The sequence below is a fragment of the Saimiri boliviensis genome, chromosome 7 (genome assembly GCF_048565385.1).
Source record: "Saimiri boliviensis isolate mSaiBol1 chromosome 7, mSaiBol1.pri, whole genome shotgun sequence".
Lineage (NCBI taxonomy): Eukaryota > Metazoa > Chordata > Mammalia > Primates > Cebidae > Saimiri > Saimiri boliviensis.
Genome location: NC_133455.1, coordinates 15353882 through 15380347, shown reverse-complemented (window position 1 = coordinate 15380347; position 26466 = coordinate 15353882). Strand labels below are relative to the sequence as shown.

The 26466-nt window shown below is 44.8% G+C and overlaps 1 protein-coding gene across 3 annotated transcripts in view; it reads right to left on the bottom strand.

Annotated features, from left to right (window-relative positions):
- Nucleotides 1-26466, bottom strand: part of KSR2 (kinase suppressor of ras 2) — a 532721-nt gene that overhangs the window by 235347 nt on the left and 270908 nt on the right. The gene's annotated exons all lie outside the window — the stretch shown is intronic.

The following is a 26466-nucleotide window of genomic DNA, read 5'->3' as shown; positions in this document are numbered from 1 at the left end:
CCTGTCTCCTTATTTCTCAGAGAGGGATATCGCCCAAGTGTGGTGATGGTCACATGAGACAAGGTCTGCTGAGGGGTCTGCAAGGGGTGGGGCATGGCATCGATGGGAGACACTGGCATCATCCTCTGGGCATGAATCTGTATTGTTTCTAGTAAATTTCCTACTTCATGAAGGCATATGGCCTAAACTCTGTTTCCCATGTCTCCTTTCACCTGGAACCTGCTCTGGCTCAGCTTCTCTGTGCCTTCCCTCTTCTCATACCCAGTACCATCTTCTCTCCACGTATCCTTAAAGGCTGAACTCAAGTCGAAGCTTCTTTGAATCTTCCAGAACCATCCAACTTTAGGTTGCTATCACCAGCACTCCATGTGCCCCTGCACCATGCATTGAGCATTTCCTATCGTCCAGGTATCAGCTCTCCACGTGCATTAAGGTACTAGAGTTATACCCATTTCATAGATGAGGAAACTGAAGTTCCGAGAAGTTATGCAGCACTGGGTTAAAAATTCAGCACACACCAACCAAGCACACTCTAAGTGTGATGCACTGTGTTCTTATACTTCAGGGGTCAAAAAGGAAATAGAAAGCAACCCTGACAACCCATTGTCAGCAATCCTGACTGGTACATCACATCTGCACCAGCAGAGACTTGGTCATGAAGGAGAAGTCTGTTTGACACCTGCTATAGGCTATGGGTATCTCAAGACACAACAGAAATCTCAAATCAGAAGCGATGAACCAGTACCTGATTCACTGAGAGTAGGTCACTCATGCTGTCTTTTAGCCCATCTGGGTGTGTAGAACTCAAGAATCCCTGGGTTGTGGCTAGGACATGGTTTTCTCTTTGTTCTCAGGAACATTGCCTGGTGGTTTGAACTGGGCAGCTCTAAGCCAGGTTCTTCTAGAACAGGGGTTGGTAAACTATGAGCCGACCAATGGTCAGATCCAGCCCTCACTTTGTTTTGGTAAATAAAGTTTTCTTGGAATACAGAAATGCCAATTCATTTATATACTGTCTATGGTTTTATTTTGCCTGACAATAGCAGGTTTCGTTGTGACAGAGTGGCATTACCCCAAGCTGAAATATTTATTACCTGACTCTTTGTGGAACAAATTTGCTGATATCTCTTCTAGACTACCTGTCCACACATGTTAGCCAAGAGCAAACTTTTAAGAGAGCCTGCTTTAAGGGTCTGCTTGGGTTTATTTTCCCTCAAGATATAGCTTCTCTCTTGACCTTCTGTGTCTAAATAATGAACATTCTCTATTCCCATTCACTTCTCTCCCCATATCCTTGAATTGTATGCCACCATGACTGCATTGTGGGGAGGGAAGGAATGTTCTTTAGTGATCAGCATAAATTCCTTTGTCTAAATCTCTGCTGCTCTACACAGATATTAACATTTTAATTAAAGCAAGACAAAATTAAAAATTCTCCTCTTCAGCCATTACATTCATTATTTAAATGCCAAAAGCTACATATGGCTAGTGGCTCCTGAACTGGACAAAGCAGATAGAAAACATTTCCATCATTTCCAATATTTCTTTTGGACACGGATGCTCTAAACAATCCCTGTCCCCAGTACTGAAGGGTGAGATGATCCATTGTTCCGCAATTAGATCATTTGCTCCGTCTCCTCTCTCTCTCCCTTCCTGACTCCTCTGCAAGTCTGGTTTTCACACCCCTCCCAACAATAGTGAAATTAACTGTGCTTAGCAAAAGACTGGAGGCAGCCGAAATACGCATTATAGTGGACCGGCAGATTAAATTATGGTAATTCCATTTGATAGAAACTATGTAGGTGTTAAAAAAGAATCAGGAGAGACAGCACACCAACATTTATTATAAAGCGAAAGTGGGAGGAGAAATAAAACAATAAATATGGTAATTGGATTCCAGCAATGAGGGAGGCAGACAAGAGCTATACTTTCCTTGGGCTTATAATCTGATGGGGGAATACAGATAAACAGATAGCAACAAGGAAATGCTACTTAAGAATAAGAGCTACCACCAGGCATGGTGGCCCAAGCCTATAATCCCAGCACTTTGGGAGACCAACGTAAGCAGATCCCTTGAGCTGAGGAGTTCAAGACCAGCCTGGGTAAGATGACGAAACCCCGACTCTACCAAAAATACAAAACTTAGCCAGGCATGGTGGTGTGCAACTGTAGTCCCAGCTACTAGGGAGGCTGAAGTGGGAGGATCGTTGGAGCCTAGGAAGTGGAGGTCGCAGTGAGACAAGATCATGCCGCTGCACTCCAGCCTAGGCGACAAGGCCAGACCCAACCCACTATCTAGCCCAAGGGCCAAGTTCAGCCCATTGCCTGAACTAGGTGATGAGTTGACAGGTGCAGCAAACCACCATGGCACACATTTCCCTATGTGACAAGCCTGCACATCCCGCACATGCACCTCAGAACTTTTAAAATAAGATCACTTTGCCAAATATGGAGAGAGTTGACCATGGTGGCAACAAGAATGGAATCAGGGGATTTGGAAAGGAGGGTGTCAGAATCACGCACGCAAGAGAGAACAGTGGCTTGGAGCAGGGTGAAGGTCATGAGGGTGGAGGGAGCGGACTCAACTGGGACACAGCTCTCCCAGGACTTGCCAGCAGTTTCAACGTGTTGGGGGGTGAGAGGCAGAGGAGTCAGATGCCTCCTAAGTTGAAGCTTCACATAGATGCACCGTCTTAGATACACATACTTATGTATCAACATTTTCTGGAAAGACAGGCAAGAGGCAGTTGGCAGGTGAGGGCTGTGGATTTGGGGAATAGATACTTTGTTACTTTTAGATTTGTCTCTGCCATTTGAATTTAGTAACAAGCATTCTTTTATAAGAATAAAACATAATTTTTGTTATATAGTAGTCATATATTAATAGTATATGACATGTACTAATTTTTTTTAGCCTGGAATGTTTTCTTTTTTGTCAAAGGAAAAACAATTCTAGAAAACAGAAAAGCAGACATTAACAAGATCAACTACTATTTAATACTTCAGTGATGTTTCCTTATTTTTTCAAGAAGTTACACATTAAAGATCAAATTTGAGATGGATTTTTGTTTCCTAAATGGCTGCTGTAAGTCAGTGGGTAACTGGTATCTTGGATTTAGATGGCAAATATGAAAATGTAGTTGTGTATAAATTCCTAGAAATTAAACACATATATACTATACCTACATAAATGTATATATTATACATATATGTGAACATTTACACTGGAGAAATATGCAAGATGTTCTAAAAACAGAAAGTGCTTACTTTAGAGAGAAAACTTCACTCAGTGACAAATCATCTCTTGATACCTAACGGACCTTCTACCAAAGCTTGATTTGAAGAGCCAATGAAATGTTCCTTAAACACATCTTCCCCTCTTTTCACTGCTTCAGATACAGGGCAAGAGAGGAATCAAGAAAGGGAGAGGAAAGGAAAGATGACCTGATGCAGAGCTTGTCAAATCTCTTCTACAAAGGGCCAGAGAGGAAATATCTTTGGCTTTGCAAGTCACATGCTCTGTTGCAACTCTCCAACTCTGACTTTGTAGCAGAAACTCAGTTATAGACAATGTGTAAGTGAACAGGTATGACCATGTTCCAATAAAGCTATTTGCAAAAACAAGCAATGGGCTGAACTTGGCCCTTGGGCTCGATAGTGGGTTGGGTAGTTTGCCAACCACTGTTCTAATAGGATCTAGACTTACATGAAAGTAGGGAAGTGAAAACAAAACACTGAGAGCAGTCTCTGAACCCCACTTCCCATCACCCAGCTCCCCAAGAGCCCTCATCTCTGCCACTGGGACTTTATCTGGTGTCTCTCTTTTCCTCATCCTGACCCACCCCTCCTGGGATGGGTTGGGTCTTCTCCACAGCTCTGATCACAGTTTTGAGGTACACATTGATTTTTCTGATGATTCGATGAGTATGAGCCTCTCCCGCTGGTTTGGGAGTGCTGGAAAGGCAGGGGTTGTGTTTGACTTCTTTCTGGCTCCCAGCACCCAGTGCAAAGCCTGGCATATAGTAGCAGCTCTATGAAAACAGTTTAAACAAATGCATGCAAGTCCAAGTGTTTCCACTGCACTATTACATGAACGCCCATGGGCTTTCCATGGAAATAAGTGGGGAGGGTCAGCACTCCAGTGGAGCCAATTTTCCTCGATGCCATGAGAAAGGCAAGGCCGGCACCCACCCTATACACATGTTTCCAGTAGGAGGCATTTACTGCGTAAAGCGGCTATGTGGGGTTTAGCTGGCAGGAAAGGTAAGGGCCTGTACTAGCCCACCTGGGGGAGGGAATTCCAATTCTCATACAAATGCCTATGTCAGCACCAAGATCCCTCTGCCTGAGACGCCAGCGGCCAGGCACTGTGCTCCGGACACATTATCTTATTTGGGTTTGGAGCAATTATGACTTCCACTTTGCAGTTAAGGTGACTGGCGTTCCCAGTAATTAATGTATGCAGATCACAATTCAGTACAGGCTGGAATGTGATGGCAGTTCTGGCTGATTTCAAAGACAGTTCCTAATCACTCTATTAATTCTACCTTAAGAGTTGATCACATATATTCCCATTTTACAAGAGGTACCTGTGCAAACAGGAACTTCACCAGGTTGCCAATTTAAGGGTTAGCCAGGGAGAATCAACCTTGGACTTGCAATCTGGGAGGGGAGGGGTAGAGGCTGTCTCTTCATCTACCTGTCTCAGCCAGTTCTTCAACCGGACACAGACAATGTTGCCTCTGCCACAGACAATGTTGCCTCTGCCACATGGAATAATCCAGAAGCCCATGGCTCCCTCTTCCGGTGAAGACCCGCTGCTCAGCACAGCCCAGCCTCCTCCACCATCCCCTGAGCTCATCCAGACAGCGACCCGTACTCTGCCTCTTAGCCCTGATCTGTGTTGGCGTCCAGGCCCGTTGATTTTCCTGCATCCCTGTGATTAGTGACTAATCTTATTTTTTTTGTTCCCCAACCCATAAATCAGTTACAGACCAAATATTTACACAGGCCATCATTTCCGACTGAACCAGAGCTCATGACAGCCCTCATTATTAAAAAGGATGACTGATTTTGGGCAGAGATTTCACGGCCATGTGGCTGGATGTTTTCTTTTAGGCTTCCTTCCTCCTCCCCTTGCCTGAAGAAAAGACAATTTCCAAGATAAATTGATGCAGAGGTCTGCTCTTGCTGTCCCCCCGGGCTGACGGGATGTGGGCATGCTTCCGTCAGCCCAGTAAGTGATGCCCCCTGGAGAAATGGCCAGTGCTAGCTGCTTCTCACATCTCCTGGCCTCCTCCCTCTGGGGCCAAAGAGCAGAACAGGGAGTCATTTGACTCACAAACATTCCACCAAATTAGAGGCTTTAAAGAAGACAGCAGAGGGGAGGGGCCCAGAAGAGGAAACAGCTGTACCACATGATTCATGGGGCAGGGAGTGGTTTGGCCTGTCCAGGTACCCCACCCCTGGGCCCCCCACAAGAGGCCACATGTTGAGTGGATAAGATCACTGGATGGAGAAGCAGGAGGTTGAATTCCTGACCTAGCTCTGTCGTTACCTAAGTTACCTTCGACTTGGATGCTGATACCCCTCCTGTAAAAGCAAAGATCTGCTAAAGGTCCCTTTCTATGCCTTTTTGCTTCAGTTATCTTGGTCCTAATTATGACAGCTGCCATTAATTTTACCCTTACTACATGCCTGGCTTTGTGCTAAGCATTTTAGAGGCATCAGCTCATTTTATTCCTTTTTTTCTTTTTTTGAGACAGAGTCTTGTTCTGTCACCCAGGCTGGAGTGCAGTAGTGCAATCACGGCTCACTGCAGCCTCAATCTCCTGGGTTCAAACCATCGACCTGTCTCAGTCTCCTAAATAGCTGGGGCCATAGGCACACACCACCACACTTGGCTTTTTTTTTTTTTTTTTTTTTTTTAAGCAGAGATGAGGTCTCACTACATTGCCTAGGCTGGTCTTGAACTCCTGGGTTCAAGTGATCCTCCCGCCTCGGTCTTCCAAAGTGCTGAGATTACAGGCATAAGCTACCATGCCTGGCCTCATTTTATTCTTTATGATGGGATCTGTCATCTGTAGATGAAGAAACAGAGGATCAGAGAGACTAGGTGATTTATCTTAGGTCACACAGCATATAAGGGGCAGAGCCAGGATTTGAACCTGGTTCTATCTGACCCCAAAGGTCTTAATCCCATAATATATCACAGACTCCCTAGGACTTGGATTTGCTTGGAACACCTTCGAAAAAAGCTCACTGTCATCTGGATTCTCAACACTCTAGCATCTCCATAGGAAAGCACCCAGAGTCAGTGTCCTAAGCAAACACAGCATTGATCATGGTCTACTCAGGTGGTAAGCCAGTAAAGACCCTTCTCTGTGTAAGCAGGAGGTCAGCTGGAAATATTTTACTCAAGGAAACTGACTGTTTTGCCACCTATGGAGTATTTCACAGATGCTTCCTTTATCCCGGGAAAAAATAAATGGAGAGTGAATCCTTACAAACGTGCCTAAATTGGAATATATTTCAATCTATGATGCTATGGGATCCACACTGAAATCCATCCATCAGAGCCCAAGAGACAGATAACCAACAGCATCTACCAGTTCCTGAGGGCATGGAGAAGACTCAGAAGATGCTAGGGCTGCCTGCCTGGCTGGCTGGGTGCCCGGGGCTGGTTGCTTAACCTCAGTGAGCTCTCAGCTTCCTTGTTTGTAAAGTGAGGGGCTTAGAGCAATTCATCCTTAAAAGCTTATCCACCTTCAAAGCTGCGATTCTGTGATGCTGCTCCCTCTTCTCCAGGCTTCCAGCATGACCTTGAGCAGGTCAGAATCTGTGTGGCTTCAAGTCTTCTTATTTATACAACGGGATAACCTCTCCTGCCTCTTTGTCTGCCCTTGCTTCTGTGGGGGCAAATGAGTCAGTGTGAGCTCAGCAGAGAGCCCAATTAAACACCAGCAAGTATGATCCCACCAGTATGGAATCTCCAATAGCTCAGTCGTGGCTCTCCTACAGTGACTGCAAGAAACAAAGTCTGAAACCCTCTCTCCACAAGAGTTTGAAGAACTGTTGCCTGAAATTAGGGGGTTTCTTCACAGCCAGGCTTTTGATGTGCTTTCAACTTTTGCATCCAGCATCAACTCGTTAGGGTAGAAAATTTGCTTATTTGAGATCAAACAGTATAGAGGGTGGGCTCGCTGCAAATTGTCACTTATCATGTTCATCTATGTAATTATTCCTGCTCAGCCAGACTCAGAGATTTCAATATCTGAGCCAATAGCCTGTACTGCCGGCTTGCAGAGGACACTGGCATTGTGACCATCCAGCATTCACTCCACTCCACCTTGGGGAATTTGCTCTACCACTCCATGAACAACTTTATTGGGGATGTCATGTAGGGGACACTGCCTTCCCCTAACTCACCAGGTGCCAATCAGACCAATCAGACCAATCTGACTCTCTGGGGAATACGAATCTTGAACGGTATGACACACAGTGGGAAAAAATATTTGAAGCTCAGTTTAATCTCGTGTTGGCTCCTCCCAAAATCAAGTCATCCCTGCTACTTAAAACCCAAAGACACCTGGATCCTGCGCCTTTCGGAGCCTGGGTCTCCAGCTTGCCTGTCAATCCTGAGAGTTATCCCATAATATCCCAAACAAGTTCATTTTCGGCCGAAGCTTGCTAGAGTTGGCTCCTGTTGTTTGCAACCGAAGACCTCATCTTTAATGTATTCTGAGACCTGTAAAGCTGAATATCCCTTTAACAAAAGGTCTATTGGCTAGGCGTGGTGGCTTATGCCTGTAATCCCAACACTTTGGGAGGCTGAGGCGGATGGATCATTTGAGTTCAGAAGTTTGAGACCAGTCTGACCAACATGGCGAAACCCCATCTCTACTAAAAAATATAAAAATTAGTCAGGTGTGGTGGCGGACACCTGTAATTCCAGCTACTCGGGAGGCTGAGGCAGGAGACTCGACTGAACCTGGAAGGCAGAGGTTGCAGTGAACCATCACACCACTGCACTCCAGCCTGGGTGACAGAGCGAGACCTTGTCTCAGAAAACAAAACAAAACTATAGCTTGATTTTTTTTCACTAAGTCAGACTAAGTACCCTCAACTCTAACATTTCTCAAGTCCTTTTGGGGGGAAACCAGAAATCTGCATTTTATCACACTTTCCAAAGATCACTTCAAGCTCCCCGGAACCACCGCTTTGCATCGTAATTCCACATCGATGACATCAGCCAGCGTCCGGTTGGCAGGTCTGACACCGGCTGATGCTCTGCAGCAAAATACTTTCCACGTGCGAGTGTCTGCTCAGGCCCTCCAGGAACCAGACTCGAAGGCCTGTAAGTTTAATCCATAGAAGCTCGATCATGGTTCCAGTGTGCCAAAAGCAAGGAGAAAATGTACTGCCAAAGGGCACTCCCCAGGATGGCACAGGGCTACAGCTGCATAAGCCATGAAGTCGTTGCTGCTGTTAGTTGTAAGGACGACTCAGATTCCTCCATCTTCCTCACTGGAAAAGTCCACAGTGTTTATGTCAAACTCTAGACAGACACCCCAGTGACGGCCCAATGGAGCAGATCCCCTTCTTCCTTCTCTCCTCCCTTCCTTTTTCCTTCCTTGCAAAAGACACACGCATCACACACATAGTAGGCATTTTTACTGTCAAAGATTCACACACAGTCAAATTTCGAAGTTCCTCCAACCCCCTTACTGTCACTGTCTGTCTCAATGTAAACTCTTCTAGCTCTTCGGTGACCATAACGACCTTATATGAACATACAGTGAATATGTCCAAACATGACATAAATGTATATACACGTATTTATGTTTATATTTCTTTCTCTTTGTAGAAATAAGATCATACTATATGTGCTGTTTGGTAGTTTGCTGTCTTCATAAATCAATGTATCTTGGAGTTTTAAACATCTGTTTGTGTAGACAGGGGTCATCCACCAAAGGCCATGCCAGGCGCAGCAAAGCAGAAGATGTCTTAATAACAGAGTGATGGAATAAAAATATGATGCATCCATGTTATAGATCACTATTCAGTCATTAAAAAGAATGAGGTAGTTCTATAGCAGGGGTCAAAAAACTTTCTCTGTACAGGGCCGGATAGTAAATATTACAGGCTTTGCAGGCCATGCAGTCTTCATTGCAGCTACTCAATTCTGCCTTTACAAAAGCAGTCCTGGGCATTATATAAACAAATGGCTGTGGCTATATAGTGATAATACTTGATTTACAAAAACAGTCAGCAGGCCAGATTTGGCCAAGGGAGGCATGGGTAGATGACCCCTGGTCTACACAAACAGATGTTTAAAACTCCAAGATCCATTGATTTGTGAAGAAAATCAACTGCCTAACAACACATATAGTATAATCATATTTATACAAATAAACATAAATATGTATACATGCATTTATATAATCTTTGGACATGTTTAAGTTGATATGAGGTAGTTATGGCCGCAGAAAAAGAGCTAGAAGGGTTTATACTGAGAAAGACAGTGAGAGTAAGGGGGTTAGGGGAACTTCCAAATTTGACTATGTGTTTGAATCTTTTACAGTGAAAATGCCTACCATGTGCATAACGCACGTGTAATTTGGAAGGAAGGAAAAAGGAAGGCAGGAAAGAAGGAAGGAAAGAAGGAAGAAAGATGGAAAAGAGAAAGAGAAGGAAGGAAAGAATGAATGGAGGGATGGAGGGAAGGAGGGAAGAAGACAGAAAGCTGTGTTCCCATAAAACCTTATTTACAGAAACAAGCTGAGGCCAGATTTGGTCCATTTCCACAGCCTTCTGACCTCTGGTCTAGAATACCAAGGCCATGAGGGCAAAGTCCTGGAAATCTTATTCACCAGTATATCCCCAATCTCTAGAACAGACCCTGACACACAGCAGGGGCTCAAGAAATAGTTGTTGAAAGAATGGAGAAAAAGACCAGGAGCAGTGGCTCATACCTATAATCCCAGCACTCTGGGAGGCCAAGACGGGTGGATCACCTGAGGTCAGGAGTTGGAGACCAGCCTGGCCAACATGGCAAAACCTCGTCTCTACTAAAAATATAAAAAATTAGCCAGGCATGGTGGTGGGCACCTGTAATCCCAGCTACTCAGGAGGCTGGAGCAGGAGAATTGCTTGAATCCAGGAGGCAGAAGTTGCGATGAGCTGAGATCAAGCCATTGCACTCCAGCCTGGGCAACAGAGCCAGACTCTGTCTCAAAAAATAAATAAATAAATAAAAGAAAAAGAATGGTGAAAACACACACACACACACACACACACACACACACACACACACACACAGAGCCTTTTCCTATCAACCTGGAAAACTAACAACTCAACTCTTATCCTAAGCTCTTGTCATGAGCATGTATAAAGGAATATGCTGTATGTTACTCATTTAAATGTCTTGAACTAATTGCTGCCAGCACACAGGTTAATTAAATGGCAGTGACCTTAAAAAAAAAAAAACAAAACTAGTTGTCATCCTCACATTATCACATCAAAGGGGGCTCACTCTGTGGTACTCCAATGGCTGAGAAAACCTTTTGCTCTGTATCCAGAGACCTATTTCCCAGTTCTTACCATGCACAAAACTGGTTTATGGTCCTGCAGTTCTCAGATATGAAGGCAAATATTCCCATCTCCAAGGAAACCACATCTCTAAATGCAATGCAGTGTTTACCAATCACAGGCAAACAGATTCTGATGCAGAAGAGCATCGGCAATCCTGCTTTCAAACACAGGGATAGGGCTTGAAGTGGGACCCAGCCTGGGTTGACAATGTTGCAATAGTGACTTTCAAAAGAATCTGGCTGCATTTTTGAGGGAATAAGAGCAGAAATGGGAAGCTGAGCAAGCAGAGCAAGCAGATTTTAGAGGAGAAACAAAATTGCTGCATTTTTGGACGCTTTATCCCACAATGCCCCAGAATCCAGGGCAACTAGCATCTCAACTGATGGGCTCAGGGAGCAATGTCAAATACAACCTTTAGGTCTTTGGGAAATGGCACAACCTAGAGTTTTACTGCTGCAAAGAAAGACGGTACCAGGGGACACTGAGTCACTGACCCTTGCCTTGAGCCATGGGCACCTGGGAAGCTGGATAAGAGCATCCCTTCTCCCTCCCACTTAAGCAAACTCTCCTGCCTTCTGCCTCTGCTGCCTTCAGCATGACTTCCAAGCCATGTTCAGCACCAAGATTAATGAATTATGCATCAGTGAGGTTTGGCAGGTTGACATAGACAGACGGCTGCCCACCGAAGGCCATGCCGGGTGCAGGCCAGAACCATCACATCAAGATGTCCAAAAGACGCCTTCCTGCCTCCCGTTCTCCATGGTGCAGAATCTCTACGCTGTGTGGCTGGCTCCATCACTACAGATAGATGCTGTAGATGCTGGCTCCATCTACAGCATGTATGCCAGATCTCCTATGTATGCTGAGGCACCTGGCAAGGCAGTATATCTCATGGGCCATGCTGTGGCTGCAAATGAAGCCCCGAGCAGGAAATAAAATCAAGCTAGTAAGAAGTATTCATGTCTCCAGGGGTCCCTCTCCACACGGGGTACTGGGATAAACATTTCCCCTACATTACCTTTCATCTTCAGAGACCATATAGGTGACAGAAGGTCATATCCCCATTTTACAGATGAGAAAACCGAGGCAGAGATAATGGAAGCTGCTTCAACAAGGGCACACAGAGGTAGCATTCTATCCAGACCTGGCTGGCAACAAGTCTGTATTCCTTTGCCTCTGCAGGGTATCACTGCTGTACTATCAGGCTGGTAGGGGCTTCAGGGAAGGAGAGGTTACAAATATGGATCAAAAAGAGGAAAGGGAACAGAAAGACAATTCAGTTAACATATGGACAAACGACATGAAGAGACATTTCTCCAAAGGAGATATACAAATGGTGGCCAAAAGCACATGAAAAGATGCTCAACATGATTAGTCATTAAGGAAATGAAAATTCAAACTACAAGGAGATCCCACTTCACAACCACCAGGATGGCTCTGATTTTTAAGATGGAAAATAATAAGCATTGGCAAAGATGTGGAGAAACAGGAGCTCTCACATACCACAGGTGAGGATATAAAATGGTGTAATTGGTATGAAATAGTTTGGTGGTACCTTGAAAAATTAAAGATAGAATTACCATGTGACCTGGCAACTTTACTCATATATATATATACATATACACACACACTCACATATATATACACACACACATATATGTATATATACACACATATATATATATATACACGCACATATATATGTGTATATATATGAGTTGAAAATAGGTACTTAAACAAATACACGTACACCCATGTTCATAGCAGCATTTTCACAGCAGCTAAAATATGGAAACGACCCAAATGTCCATCAACAGATGAATAAATAAATTGTGGTATATCCACACAAGAGAATATTAGTCATCTATAAAAAGGAACAAGATTTGAGACATGATGAATCTTGAAAACACTACACCAAGTGAAGGAGGTAGCAGTCACGAAAGGTCACGTATTGTCTGATTTCCATTGACATGAAATGTCCAGAACAGGCAAATCCACAGAGACAGAATGCAGACTGGCAGTTGCCAGGGGCTAGGGGGAAGCTGGGGAATTGGGAGTAACTGTTTAACAGGTATCGAGTTTCCTTTCAGGATGACAAAAATATTGTGGAACTATTTAGAAGTGGTGGTCATGCAGCATTGTGAATGTACCTAATGCCACCGAATGGTTCAAAGTGGTCGATCTCACGTTATGTGAATTTCCCTTCAATCATTTTTAAAAAGAGTGTGGAATCCAAAGAAATGAGGCAGCAGGGTGGTCACCTAAGAGGAAGCCTGGGAGGCCCAGGTTCTGAAGGTCTTTACCACCAACCTGCTACCCTATCCTTAAGCAGCCAACACTGACTCTCGAAGTGAAACAGAACAATAAATAAAAACAAATGAAAACACAGTGTGAGATAAATCCCAAACGTCTGTTGGCCTTGTTTAATTGAAGAAGAATAGGATATTAATAGAAGATGCTTTACAGTAAGAACCAACCCACAATGAACCATCTATGGGCCACAAATGACTTTCCATTCACCCTCCATGGAAGCCCAGAGGCTGGTGCTGACACCGTAGAACATTCCTAAACTAGAAGGGGAATTCATTTTCCAAAAACTAGACATCCTCCTCCCCAGCATCTCTGCTCAGGTCACTGAAGATGGGTGGCTGCTTCAAAAGACCCTGTCTCTCAAGGTCTGGGTCTCAAGAAGCAACAACCATAATAGACAAGAGTGTTGTCTGTGAATGCCCAAGCCTAGCATGTTAACATGGTCCTCAGCACACATTAAGTTGTGCTTAGTAAGTTCTAGGTGGATAAATACCTCCTTTCCATCATAGTGATGTTCTCAGAGGGCTCATCTCCTGCCAGCCCAGGCCCTGGGCTAGATGCTTTATATGCACAATCTCATGCAGCTCTCCCAACCCCAGGAAGCAGGTCCTACCATCATCCCCACTGACAGACGGTACACCTGCGGCTCACAGGGGAGACTTCTTTGTCATGTTATCCAACCACTGAGCAGTAAAATCAGGCTTCTAGGAAACATGCTCTGATACCTATGCCCTTAAGCAGAACCACTCTGCTCTTGCCTCTTGAATAACTTACCTTCTTCCAATTCCATATTCTTTGGTCTACAACACTGACGGAAGGGTCATCGCTCAGCCACTGAACTTTGTTTGAGGCGATCAGTGAAAGGGTTAGCCAAAGGACCCTGAAAAAAAGGTGTGGAGGAGATGGAGAGCTCTGGGGATGGATAATTGTGATGGCTGCACCACAATGTGAATGTACTGAATGTCACTGAACTGCACACTTAAAAGTGGTTTAAATAGCAAATTTTATGTTAGTTATGTTTTACTGCAATAAAAGAAATGCACTGGGGCTGGGTGCCATGGCTCACACCTGTCATCCCAGCACTTTGGGAGGCCGGGGTGGATGGATCCCTTGAGCTCAGGAGTTCAAGACCAGTCTGAAAAACATAATGAAACCCTATCTCTACAAAATAAAATACAAAAATTAGCTGTAGTCCCAGCTGCTTGGGGAGCTGAGGTGGGAGGATCACTTGAGCCCGGGAAGCTGAGGCTGCAGTGAACTGATCATGGCACCGCACTCCAGCACTCCAGCCTGGGCGACAAAGTGAGATCCTGTCTCAAAAAAAAAGAAGAGAAAAAAGTTTTTTAAAAAAGAGATGTGTTGGCAAGGGGATAACCCACCCTCTGGTAGTGAAGAATTGAAATGAAGAAAGGGGGTCCTGTGGGGAAGAGAGAGAAAGAGAGACATCAGAGAGGTCACCACTCTTCTTCAAGAAGGCCAGCGAGAGGGTCACCAAGACCCAGAGCAGGGGCCAGACTGCCATCCACTGGGAAATGGAAGCTGAACTTGTGCAAGGGAAAGCTGACAGCCAGCCAGCACAGTGACAGAAGCCATCAGTGGGCTGAGCGGAGGCTGGCTCCCTTCTACCTTCTCTCAGCTGTTAAATATCTTTTCTAGCTGTGTGCTCTCCAACTGCTCAGAGGCAATTTAATTAGAGGTTCAGGGCTCCCCAAGTACCAAAAGTAAATGCCAGGTTTATGACCATTAGCAAAGGAGCCATAAAATTCAGACCCACTGAAGTACAGCTCAAAGCCACCTGCCACCTGCCACTCCAGGGAGGCGGCTGGGCCCCGGCTTGGGTTTCTCTGAGGTCCCACTCCACCCATGATCCACACATTACCTGGGTCATAAGAAAAGCAGTGGACGGTGAACCCCAAAAGGGAATGAGGTCCATGTCTCAGAAGTACACATTTCCAAAAGTAATCATGGCAGTAAGTGTCCTAAGATACCCTGAGTTGTCCTTATGGATAAATTTTACAGTGGATGCCCAGAAAAAAACAGATTTAGAGACAAACTTGGAATTTGCTCCTCTGCACCTTAGAATTCTCTTCTGCAAGAAGAGATGACCTATATCATAGCACTGGTGGAGGGAGTCATGGTCTTCTACAGAGGAGGGGCTTGGGAGTTGGAAGGGGATTCAGAACCCAGCTCTGTGGCTGACCAGCTGTGATAGTTTAGTGAAGTTCATCTTTCTTGTAAAGGCACTGCATTGGATTAGATAATGCCATTCTCCCAAAGGGCCCTTTCAGCCCAAATCTACCCTAAGACTACCTACTATGTTCATTAATAAGTGATTACCAAGCATCCAAGGACTTCCATGACTTCCCCTTACCGGGCCCAGATGATATCCACAAAAAACCTAAGAAACTGTTCCTAGGAAGTCACCTTGGAGAGCCTCAGCCTCTGCACCTATAAAATGGGACTAGAAGCACCTGCCTCCCTGGGTCGCTGGGAGGATTTCTTAATCTGATAGGGAACACGTGTTAAGCTGAGCTCTTCAATCTTTTTCACATCACGACACACACAGAAAGTGACATAATTTGTAAAATGGGGTGAATAGATGAGGGGACACCGGCTGCCCCAGGCATCCAGAGTTCTGAGCTGATTGATATTTCAGTGCACCTTTAACCATTTTGCAGGACATTGGTTTGGGAAGCTTCCTTGAAAAGCACCCAGGACAGATAACAAACAAAGCTGCTTTCCTCCTCCTCAAGATGGAGGGTTCCCTATTAGCTCAGGAAGGACAGCAGATCTTTTTCCTTGAATGTCCCTAAACTCTTTATTTGCAAGTTTAATTTGCAAGTTTTATTGTAAAAGTCAATCCACACCATTTTTAAAATGTTAAAACAGCATGGGAAGGTACATATTGAAAAACAGAAATCTTCTCCCCCCACCCCGAGGGCTTCTGGAGAGGAGAAAATGTTGATTGTTGATCAAGGAGCTGGTTACAGAGGTGGGTTTATTTAATGCAAGTTCAAGAAGCTATCTGCTTAGGAGTATGCATTTTTCTGCATATATGTTAGACTTCAATAAAAAGGATTCAGTGGCCTCTGTTATTTGGGATGAATTGTGCTTTCTCAAAATCTAGTGATGCCCTAACTCCCCATATCAAAGAATGTGGTATGATATGCAAATAGAGTCACTGCAGCTGTAATTCGTTAAATTTAAATGGGGTCATAACTGGAGTAGGACGGATTCTTCCAGTATGACTGATGTCCCTATAAAAAGGAGAAACCTGGACACAGAGACACACACAGAGAGAACACCATGTGAAGATGAAGGCAGAGATCAGACTGATGCTTCAATCAGCCAAAGAACACCACACCAAAGATGGCCACCAGATCACCAGAAGCTAGGCAAGAAGTGTGGGACAGATTCTCCCTCCAGCCCTGGGAAGGCATTAACCCTGCTCACACCTTAATTTTGGACTTCTGGTCCCCAGAACTGTGAGACAATAAATTCCTGTTATTTAAGACATGTAGTTTATGGTACTTTGTTGCAACAACTCTAGAAAATTAATATATCCCCTTGATCTCTTCCTGTCTTAGTTGAAATTCTGAGAAGTCCCACTGTTAATGGTTTTTTGGGTGTCTTTCAGATTTTTTTTTTTTTGAGATAGGATCTTACTACAGGCATGCCAGCTGCCTACAGGAGTGACCACTGCGTGCCAGCCTATAGTGAGATCCTATCTCAGCTCATTCCAGCCTCTATCTTCCAGGCTCAAGTGATCCTCCCACCTCATCCTCCCAAGTAGCTGGGACTACAGGTGTGCACCACCACTCCCAGCTAAGTTTTTTCCTTTGGTATTTTTTGTAGACATGAGGTTTTGCTATGGCTTAACTTTTTTTTTTTCCTTTGGTATATTTTGTAGACATGGGGTTTTGCCCAGGCTGGTCTCAAACTCCTGGGCCCAAGCCATCTGCTCAACTCAGCTTCCCAAAGTACTGGGATTACAGGCGTGAGCCAATGCACCCAGCTAGATTTTTTTCTCTTAATCATTACATCTGTCATCCCTTCCTAGCTTCATCCACAGTGCATACATCTGGATCCAGAGCTACAAACCCACTTCCAAACCCTCAAAAGCTTCCAGCAGTCCCCTCCGTCATGTTCCATCCACTCGCCAGCCTTATTTTCTCATTTTCTCCTAGCACTACTTGACATTATATTCCTTCTTCTTTATTCATCTTCTGCTTGTCTCCTGACTGGGCCCATCAGAGTCTTACTGGCTACCCCAGGGCCTTTGCACATACAGTTCCCTTGGACTGAAGAAATCCCCATGGCTTGCTCCATCACTTCATTCTCTGCTTAAATAAGCCCTCATCAGAGAGCATGTCCATCCCCTTCATCTGAAAAAGCAGCTCTCTCCTTAACACTTTCTACCTCTTTAACTTGCTCTCATTTAGTATTCAGCAATAATCACCACCTGACATTGTGTCTGTTCATTGGTTTATGTGTCTTTTGTCTATTTCCCCTTACCAAGCTGTATGAAGACAAGGCCTTTGGGTGGTCCACCCTTCTCTAAGCCTAGCTCCTAAGATAATGCATAGCATGTCCTAGGCATTCAATAAACATCTGTCAATGAATCAAGGGTATGGTGTTTATGCAAAATGGCAGAGAGAATTACTGTTACCCTTTTACTGAGTTTTATCCGTGCATTATCTCATTTAATTCTCCTGGCAGCCCAATAAAGTAAGTATAGTCATGTATCACTAAATGAGAGTGATATATCCTGAGAAATGCATTAGGCGATTTTTGTCACTGTGCAAACATTATAGAATGTACTTGTACAAATCTAGGTGGGAGAGTCTACCACACACCCCGGCTACGTAGCCTACTGCCACTAGGCTGCAAATCTGACAGGCATGTTACTGTATTGAACACTCTGGACAATTGTAATACAATGTTAACTATTTGTGCATCCGAACAGCTAAACATAGAAAAGGTACAGGAAAAATATGCTATAAAAGACAAAAACGGTACACCTGTATTCACCATGAATGGAGCTTGTGGGACTGGAAGTTGCTCTGGGTGAGTCAGTGAGTAAGTGGTGAGTGAATGTGAAGGCCTGGGACATAAGTACACACTTCTGCAGGATTCATAAACACTGCACACTTGGGCAACACAATTTATTAAAAAACAAAACAACTGAGCTGCAAGGTTATAATGGCTATGATGTCACTGGGTGACAGGAATTTTTTGGCTCCATTATAATCTTTTTTGTTTTTTTTTTTCTTGAGACAAAGTCTCACCCTGTTACCCAGGCTGGAGTGCAGTAGTGTGACCTCAGCTCACTGCAACCTCTGTCTCCTAGGTTCAAGCAATTCTCCTGCCTCAGCCTCCCAAGGAACTAGGACAATAGGTGCATGCTACCACACTCAACTAATTTTTGTATTTTTTTTTTTTTTTTTTTTTTTTTTAGTAGAGACCAGATTTCACCATGTTGACAGGGCTGGTCTCGAACTCCTGACCTTAAGCGCCCGCCTCAGCCTCCCAAAGCACTCCACTGTATGCAGTCTGTCATCGACCACAACGTTGTTATGCGGCCCATGACTGTATTGTTATCCTCATTTTATAGATGGGATACAGAATGGTTGGGACTTACCCAAGGCTGTACAGCTCCAGGGTGGTGGAGGCAGAATCTGACAACAAGACCTCAGATCCTGGAGCCCATGGACTCAACCACCTGCCTAGCTCCCTCGTTCAGCCTCGCCTAACCATTCCATGTGACAGCAAGGTCACTGTTCACCTACCACTTTGCCTATCCAGAGGTGAGCTGACCTCAGCATCGTAGCAGAATGAGGTCCTTCATGAAATGCACATGAAATGCAATCAACAGTGAGCACCGAATTGCCTTTCTCGTGTATTTTGCCTGCATAGGACAAGTTTGGTTATTATTTAAAAAAAAAAAGTCACTGAAAAATAATGATGCTTCACGGATGCTATGGAGATATATATAAAGTCTGCCTGTGCTATAATTGCCTTCCTGCTTCTCTATGTACTTAACTTGGTGAGGACGCTATTAACTGCACTGAAGAAAACATTTATTCACAAAAAAGCCGTGTAATGAGGAGAATCTTCAATGTGGGAGCAAATGTCGGCATCTCTCAGATAAGAGAGAAAGACTCATTCAGACGACTGAACATCCTCTTTGCAGGTTTTTGTACAACTCCCAGTGTCGGTGCCACCATGCAGGGAAACACCAAATAAATGATTCTAGATGGTAAAAAGGAACTCCCATTGTATTTCCTAAGTATTTCTTGATTCTATCCATTTCTCAGCATTACCCCTCTCTATCACCCCAGGACAAGCTATCGTTACCTCTTGCTAGATGATTGGGGAAAAACACAAATCAACTAACCTTTAACCTCCACCTGACTGCACATCCATCCTCCATCTGCACCACAGAAGAAAAAACTTTGTTTATTCATTTGTCTTTTGAGACGGAGTCTTGCTCTGTCACGAAGGCTGTAGTGCAGTGGTGCAATCTAGGCTCACTACAACCTCCAAATCCCAGGCTTAAGGGGGTGGATTCTCCTGCCTCAGCCTCTCATACAGCTGGAACTATAGACACACACCACCACACCCAGTTAATTTTTGTATTTTTAGTAGAGACAGGGTTTCACCATGTTGACCAGGCTGGTCCCGAACTCCTGACCTCAGGTGATCTACCCGCCTCAGGCTCGCAAAATGCTGGGATTACAGGCATGAGCCACTGCACCTGGCTGGAAAACCTTATGAAAGCATAAATCCGGTCATGCCGACACCTTTGCTGAAAATCCTTTAGCAGCTTCCCAAAGCAGATAAAATAAAGATCAAATTCTTTAGCATCATCTTTGTAGTGGGCTGAATGGTGCTTCCCCAAAAAAGCCAAAAAGGCTACTGGGATTTGTGAATGCTGCCTTATCTGGGGAAAAGAGGGGGTCCTTGTGGATGTAATTAAGTTACGGATCTTGAGATAACATCAACCTACATTGTCCAGCTGGGTCCTACATCCCGTAACAAGTGTCTTTATAAGAGAAAGGCAGGGAAGATTTGCTATCGACACAAGAGAAGACAGAGAACAGAGAAGATCATGTGAAGACAGAAGCAGAGATTGGAGAGATTCAGCCAGAAGCCAAGGAACATCAAGGATTTCTGGAGCCACAGAAGCTGCATGAGGCAAGGGAAGATCCTCCCCTAGAGCCTTCGGAGGGAGCATGGGCCTGCTAACACCTTGCTCAGACTTCTGGTCTCCAGAACTAAGAAAGGAAACATTTCTATTGCTTTCAGCCATCAGATTTGGGGTAATTTGTTACAGCAGCCACAAGAAACTAATACTGCCTCGAACACTGCCATGTGATCTGGCCCTTCCCACTTGCTCTTTCTCCTCAGCCCACCATCCTTCTTTGTCACGCAAGTGCAACTGAAACATGCTCGCTTGCCCGTGCCAGGGCCTTGGCATTTGCCGTTGCCTTTGTCTGCTCCCCACTAGTTTCTTCCATCCCTCAGACAGCAGTTCTGTCCTCCTTCCTCTCCGTAAGCCTTCCCCAGTGTCACTGGCCCGACCTGAGTCTCCATTACGCATCTTCCCAACATCAAGCACTTCACCTTGACACCCTTTGTCAGTTGCCATTGCCAAGGTGTACAATTCAATCGTCTTCTTATTAGATCTGTTCCACGAGGGTGGGGACCATGTCTGTCTTCTTCACTCCATCACCAGAGCTACCTACGCAGTGCCTGATGTGTAACAGACACCTAAATATCGGAATGATTATTGGAATGAAAGGAAGTGCAATTTAATGAACCTCAAAAATCGAGTCTCTAACCAGATATCAAACAGATCTATCAAACTGAAAAAGGAAGGAAACAGAAAAGTCCCTGGGGTGAGCAGGCAATTAAGCCCGATTCATTTTCCCATAAACCGTATCAAAGTTTTCAGAAACAACTTCAGTGCCTACGGATGGTGTCAAACCGGGACATTGACTTACACACTCCCCAGTGTTGACAGAACCAGCTTCCCTATTAAGGATCACTTTTGTACACGGCCCTCCTCTTCCCCCGAGGAGCTGGAATATTCCCAGACACTGAGCCAAAGTCTCCAGTCACTTTCGAAAGGACAGAAATTCAGTGAAACGGCTAGAGCTGGTGGCCAGCACACCACGACCCTTTCAAAATCTCCTCTCTGGCTAATGGGACACTTAGCTCATAACGAGATCCTCCAAACATTACATGTTTGGGCCATTTTTCTCTTTTCGCAGCTAGACAACTGACTGGAATGGAAGCCAGCCAGCTTCCCAGGGAGCCCAAGGGGGAAAATACTGAGATTCCAGCAATAAACCTGTTTCCTTCTCATTCTCTCCAAACTCAGACTTATCAACTCTTTAGGAAAAGCCCACCCAAGACATGAGGGGAAACAGAAGAAAGCCAGGATCAAACCAAGGTCAGAGAGAAAGAAAGACGGAGACAGAGACAGAGACAGAGACAGATGGCTCTGGAGTCAGGCCTGGGTTCAAATCACAAACTCAGAAGTTGTCATTTGCCAGACCTTAGGCAAATTATTTCACCTCTTTTAGTCTCACTTCCTTACATAGAAGAGGAATTAATTTGTCCATGCAGCAACAGCAGTGCTAGGCAGGACCGGGAGTAGGGTAAGGTACGTGAGGTGCCTAGGATACTAAATTTAAGTTGACACTCTCAGACATATACCCAAGCTTGATAGTGGGCACCTCCATAAATGCCACCCCTGATATCCCTCACTTGCCTCCCCCAGCCCTGGTGCTAGATGTTGGGATCCATTAATAAAAACACCACGGCCATTTCCCTGCTATGAAGTCTACAGGCTAAAAGGGGTAAAACTTCTCTGAACTTCATGATACTGATGCCCCGGTCACAGCAAAAAGAGCAAAGAAGTTGCACCTTGAAGTGCTTAAAAGGCCAATTCCACCTCCCACTGAAAAATCACTTGTGTGTCTTAAGTGAGGCTGAATTTATCAAACATACACAGCTACCCAGCAATCCTCCCAGAAAGCAGGATTACAGGCCAAAAGAAATTAAGGCAAACAGACTCCATAAATATCAATCTCTTCCAGAGCTGCTCTGCCGGGGCATACATCCTCCCAATCAGGATGCTGAGAACTCCAACTGCATGAGGGTATGGACTGTGAGCCCTGAAATTATCCCCTCTCCATGCAGTGTAAATAAAACAGGATGAAATCAGCAAGTCTCTTTGCTTTCCAAAGAAACTGGGGAGAAAAAGGGCCAAAGCACATACCTACAACCGGGATGCATTAACATAAACAGAACGCACTTGGGCAAGTTTTGGGTAAGAGCTTAGCCTCATTTTCAAGGCGTTATTTATCTGTGCACTGCTTTCTACAGGGTTCGAATAGAAGACCTATCATCTTCGAGATTGTCTGAATTTGGGGAGGACATTTCATATTCATCTTCGTGGATGGAAGACATGCATATTCATGCCTTGGTAGTGAATGGTTCCTGAGCTGCAGGTGCCCCTGAAAAGTCTTTCGCATCAACTGTCTTTAGTTATGGAAACTCAACTTTCCAAATAGCTGCAGCCACTACGCTGGTACCCCACCCACCGCTGCCTCTGGCCAAGTAGGCAAATGGAAAAGCAGACTTCCAGTGTGAAAGCAGAAGCTGATAATGGGTAAAGCCAAGATAATCCAATTGCTATTCATCTCAGAGCTTACTTCTGCAGTCTCTTTAATAATTGATCAACACAGCCTCACCTGCAACCCAGACCACTGGGGAGAGAAGGGATCCCTAAAACCCTGGTGCGACAGAGGCTGTGTGACCCATAGAGCCTAAAATATTTACTATGTGGTCCTTTACAGACAAGTGTGCTGACCTCTTCTCTATACCAAGCTCAAGACATAATAAAGGGCCAGGTGCGGTGGCTCATGCCTGTAATCCCAGCACTTTGGGAGGCCGAGGCAGGTGGATCACTTGAGGTCAGGAGTTTGGCTAGCCTGGCCAACATAGTAAAACCCCATCTCTATTAAGGTACAAAAAAATTAGCCAGGTGTGGAGGCACACACTTATAATGCCAGCCACTTGGGAGGCTGAGGCCGGAGGATCCCTTGAACCCAGGAGGTGGGGGTGGTAGCGACCCAAGGTTGTACCACTGCACTCCAGCCTGGGCAAGAGAATGAGACCTGATCTCTAAAACAAAACAAAACAAACAACAAATGAAGAAGTGTCTGGAGATGAGATGATTTTAATTAGGAGCTCCTAACTCTAAGCTTAAAGAGTGGAACAAGGTCAGAAGGATTCATTTGTCTGGCCTTTTACTCAGTCACTAGTCCCACAAATATTCATGAAGGGACTCCTTTGTGCCAGGCCCTGGGTTAGGATATGCTGGGATATGGCTATGAGCCAGGCAGGCCAGGGGCTGCCTCCAAGGGACTCAAGAGTCCATCCTATAAACGATGAGTTCATTACATTGAAAGCAAATGCAACAGAAGGGCAGTCCTGGATACTCTGAGAGCTGATAAGATGCCCAAAGCCTAGCAAAGGGATCCTGGGACATTCCCCCAGGAAGCTAAGACCATACTAGAGAGCAGGAACTGGTCAGGCAGCAGACACTCCCAGAGGAGATCCATTTCTGAACCTGCCCTGAAAAATGTCAGTGCCATCCATTTGCCCCAACACTATTCTACTAAAAATACAAAAATTATCCTGGTATAGTGGCATGAGCCTGTAGTGCAGCAGGCCTGCTTATTTACTGAGGGCCTATTAGGTGCCTGGAATCAGAGACACAAGGCACGGGACAGTGGGATTCAAGGACATCCTTTCCTCACCTGCCTAGGCAGTGTGCACTGATGGGGCCCCCAGAGGACACCAAGCAGAGGTCTCTAAGCCAGTCCTGATGCCAATAACTTCAGGTCCTACAGCCCCAGCCTCAGCTTGGCCCTGGCTTGACATCGAACAGCTGAACATGTCTGTGCTGCCTGGTGACGGGTTCCATCTGCTTCATTACTGCCAGTTCCCAGAAATCATGCTTGTAGCTAAGTGCTGTCAGCCCTAATTGGTTCCTGATAGATTGAGCCATAATGAAGCACTGAGAACCTGCCAGGCAAGTTGAAGATGAAGAGGGGGTGCTCCCGCATGGAATGGGAATGCTCCCCTCTTTGGGAATTCTTGCTGGGAAATCTGGGCAGCTGGAGAAGCGGAGAGGACTCAGGCTCCAGAATCCACTGATATGGAACGCATTCCCAGTGCCCTCACTCACCCCTGTGAGCCTCAGTGTATTCTATAAAATGGGGCTGGTGACACCCGCCTCACAAGCGGTTCAAAGTGAGGTGCTGACCACGGTGTCTATGGTTAACTGAGTGCCTGCCCTGTGCAAAGTGGTAAGCTGAGTGTTGTTGGGTCTTTTTTTTTTTTTTTTTTTTTTTTTTTGTGAGACTGAGTCCTGCCCTGTCACCCAGGCTGGAGCGCAGTGGTGCGATCTCGGCTCAGTACAACCTCTGCCCCCCTGGGTTCAAGCAATTCTCCTGCCTCAGCCTCCCGAGTGGCTGGGATTACAGGTACACGCCACTACACTGGAATAATTTGTGTATTTTTAGTAGAAATAGGGTTTCATCATGTTGCCTAGGCTGGTCTTGAACTTCTAACCTCAGGTGATCCACCTGCCTCGGCCTCCCAAAGTGCTAGGCTGAGTGTTTTGAATGCATCCACTCTTTATAATTTTCAATCCTTTTAATCACCTACAATTACCAACCCCACTTCACAGATGCAGAAATGGAGACTCAAAGAGGTGAAATCACTTGCCCAAGCCACCTAGCCTCTGTCCACATTCCCAGAGTGGACAGGCATTCAGAAACGTAACCTCTTCGCTCTCTGCATTAGCCATTCCGCTTGGGTAACAGATACAAAAGTAGCTCAGTCACAGATGTAGACAGGCAGAAAGCTGATCAGTGGTTGCCTGGAGTGCTGATGGAAGTGGGGATTAACTGCAAACAGACATGAGAGATCTCTTCAGGGTGACAGACATGTTCTAAAACTGGATAAGGACAAAGGCTGCCCAACTCTGTCAATTCACTAAAATGCATTGAATGATGCTTCTTCAAATGGTGATTTTTATGCCATATAAATTATGCCCTCATAAAGCTGTTAAGCAAATAAATATGACTATACTGCAAAAAAGTGGCCAACATATTGTCTATAACAACATACACTGTAATAACAGGATGGTCACAAGAGATATAAAAATATATGTCCACACAAAATCTTGTACATGAATGTTCATTGCAGCACTATTCATAATTGCTAAAAAATTGAAACACTCCAAATGTCCAGTTGAGGACTAGATTAACAAAATGTGCTATGCATGTATGTATACATGTATGTTGCGTATGTGTGAGAAGTTGAATATTATTCAGCCATAAAAAGGAATGCATGCTACATGAATAAACCTTGAAAACATTATGCTGACTGAAACAAGTCAAACACAAAATACCACATACTGTATGATTCCATTCATATGTGATGTCCAGAATGGGCAAATCCATAGAGACAGATAGTAGATTAGAGATTGCCTGGGGTTATTGGGGGCAGGGGGCTGTAGGGATGAAGGCAAAATAGGAAGTGACAGTTAAGATATTTGAGGTTTCTTTTTGGGGCGATAAAATGTTTTAAATTGTGGCGACGGTCATCCAGCTGTTAATATAGTGAAACACCACTGACTTCTTTACTTTAAATGGATGAATTGTATGGTATGCAGATTATAGCTTTATAAACTTGGTTTTAAAAGAACAGAATAAAATGGAAGCCTTAGCTGGAGTCTTGGACACCCAGGGTTCAAAGCAGAGCTGCCATCACTTTCTAGCTGTGTGACCCTGAGCTACTGCCTTGGCCTCTCTGAGCCTCGGTTCCCTAATATATAGAAAGGGGTAGGGAATGAGTAATAAGAGTATTTTTGCATGTGGGTTGTGCAGAAAACAAATGAAGTTAGTGAACAGAGATTATTAAGCCTTGTGAGCCAGGCACACACTCTGGCCTTGAGAAATAGAAGAAAGTCTTGAAGACAAACAAGAGAAAATGAGGACACAGAGCGCCACCTAGACCAGCTTCACAGTAACCCATCTGTTTCAACTGGTATTCCAGCTCCAAACCCAGCACCAGGGCGTGGCTGGCTGGGAAGGGATAAGGCTCCAAATATTCCTAAGCTTGCCCTCTAAGGCTTCCTGCATCAACGATCTCTGGTAGTATCTCCCCTAGGGTGCTCCTCACCATACTGGCTCCAATAGATGTGACATGAAAAAAACATCCCCAAGGCAAATAACCTTGGGAAATTCAAAGTGTAAATGAAGCGAAATGGACATCTTTGCTGCCAGCCTTTTCAGGGCCTTTGTACACTGGATACCTATATGAGGACATACGACCCAGAATTTTCAAAATGAGCCACAAATCATTCTCGAAAGCTTCATGTGGTATGACCATTTGGCAAAATTAACGTCAGGAGACAGCGGATCCATGGCTTTAATTAAACCACTGTGATTCTACTTCAGGGTGTTAAGTCAGATC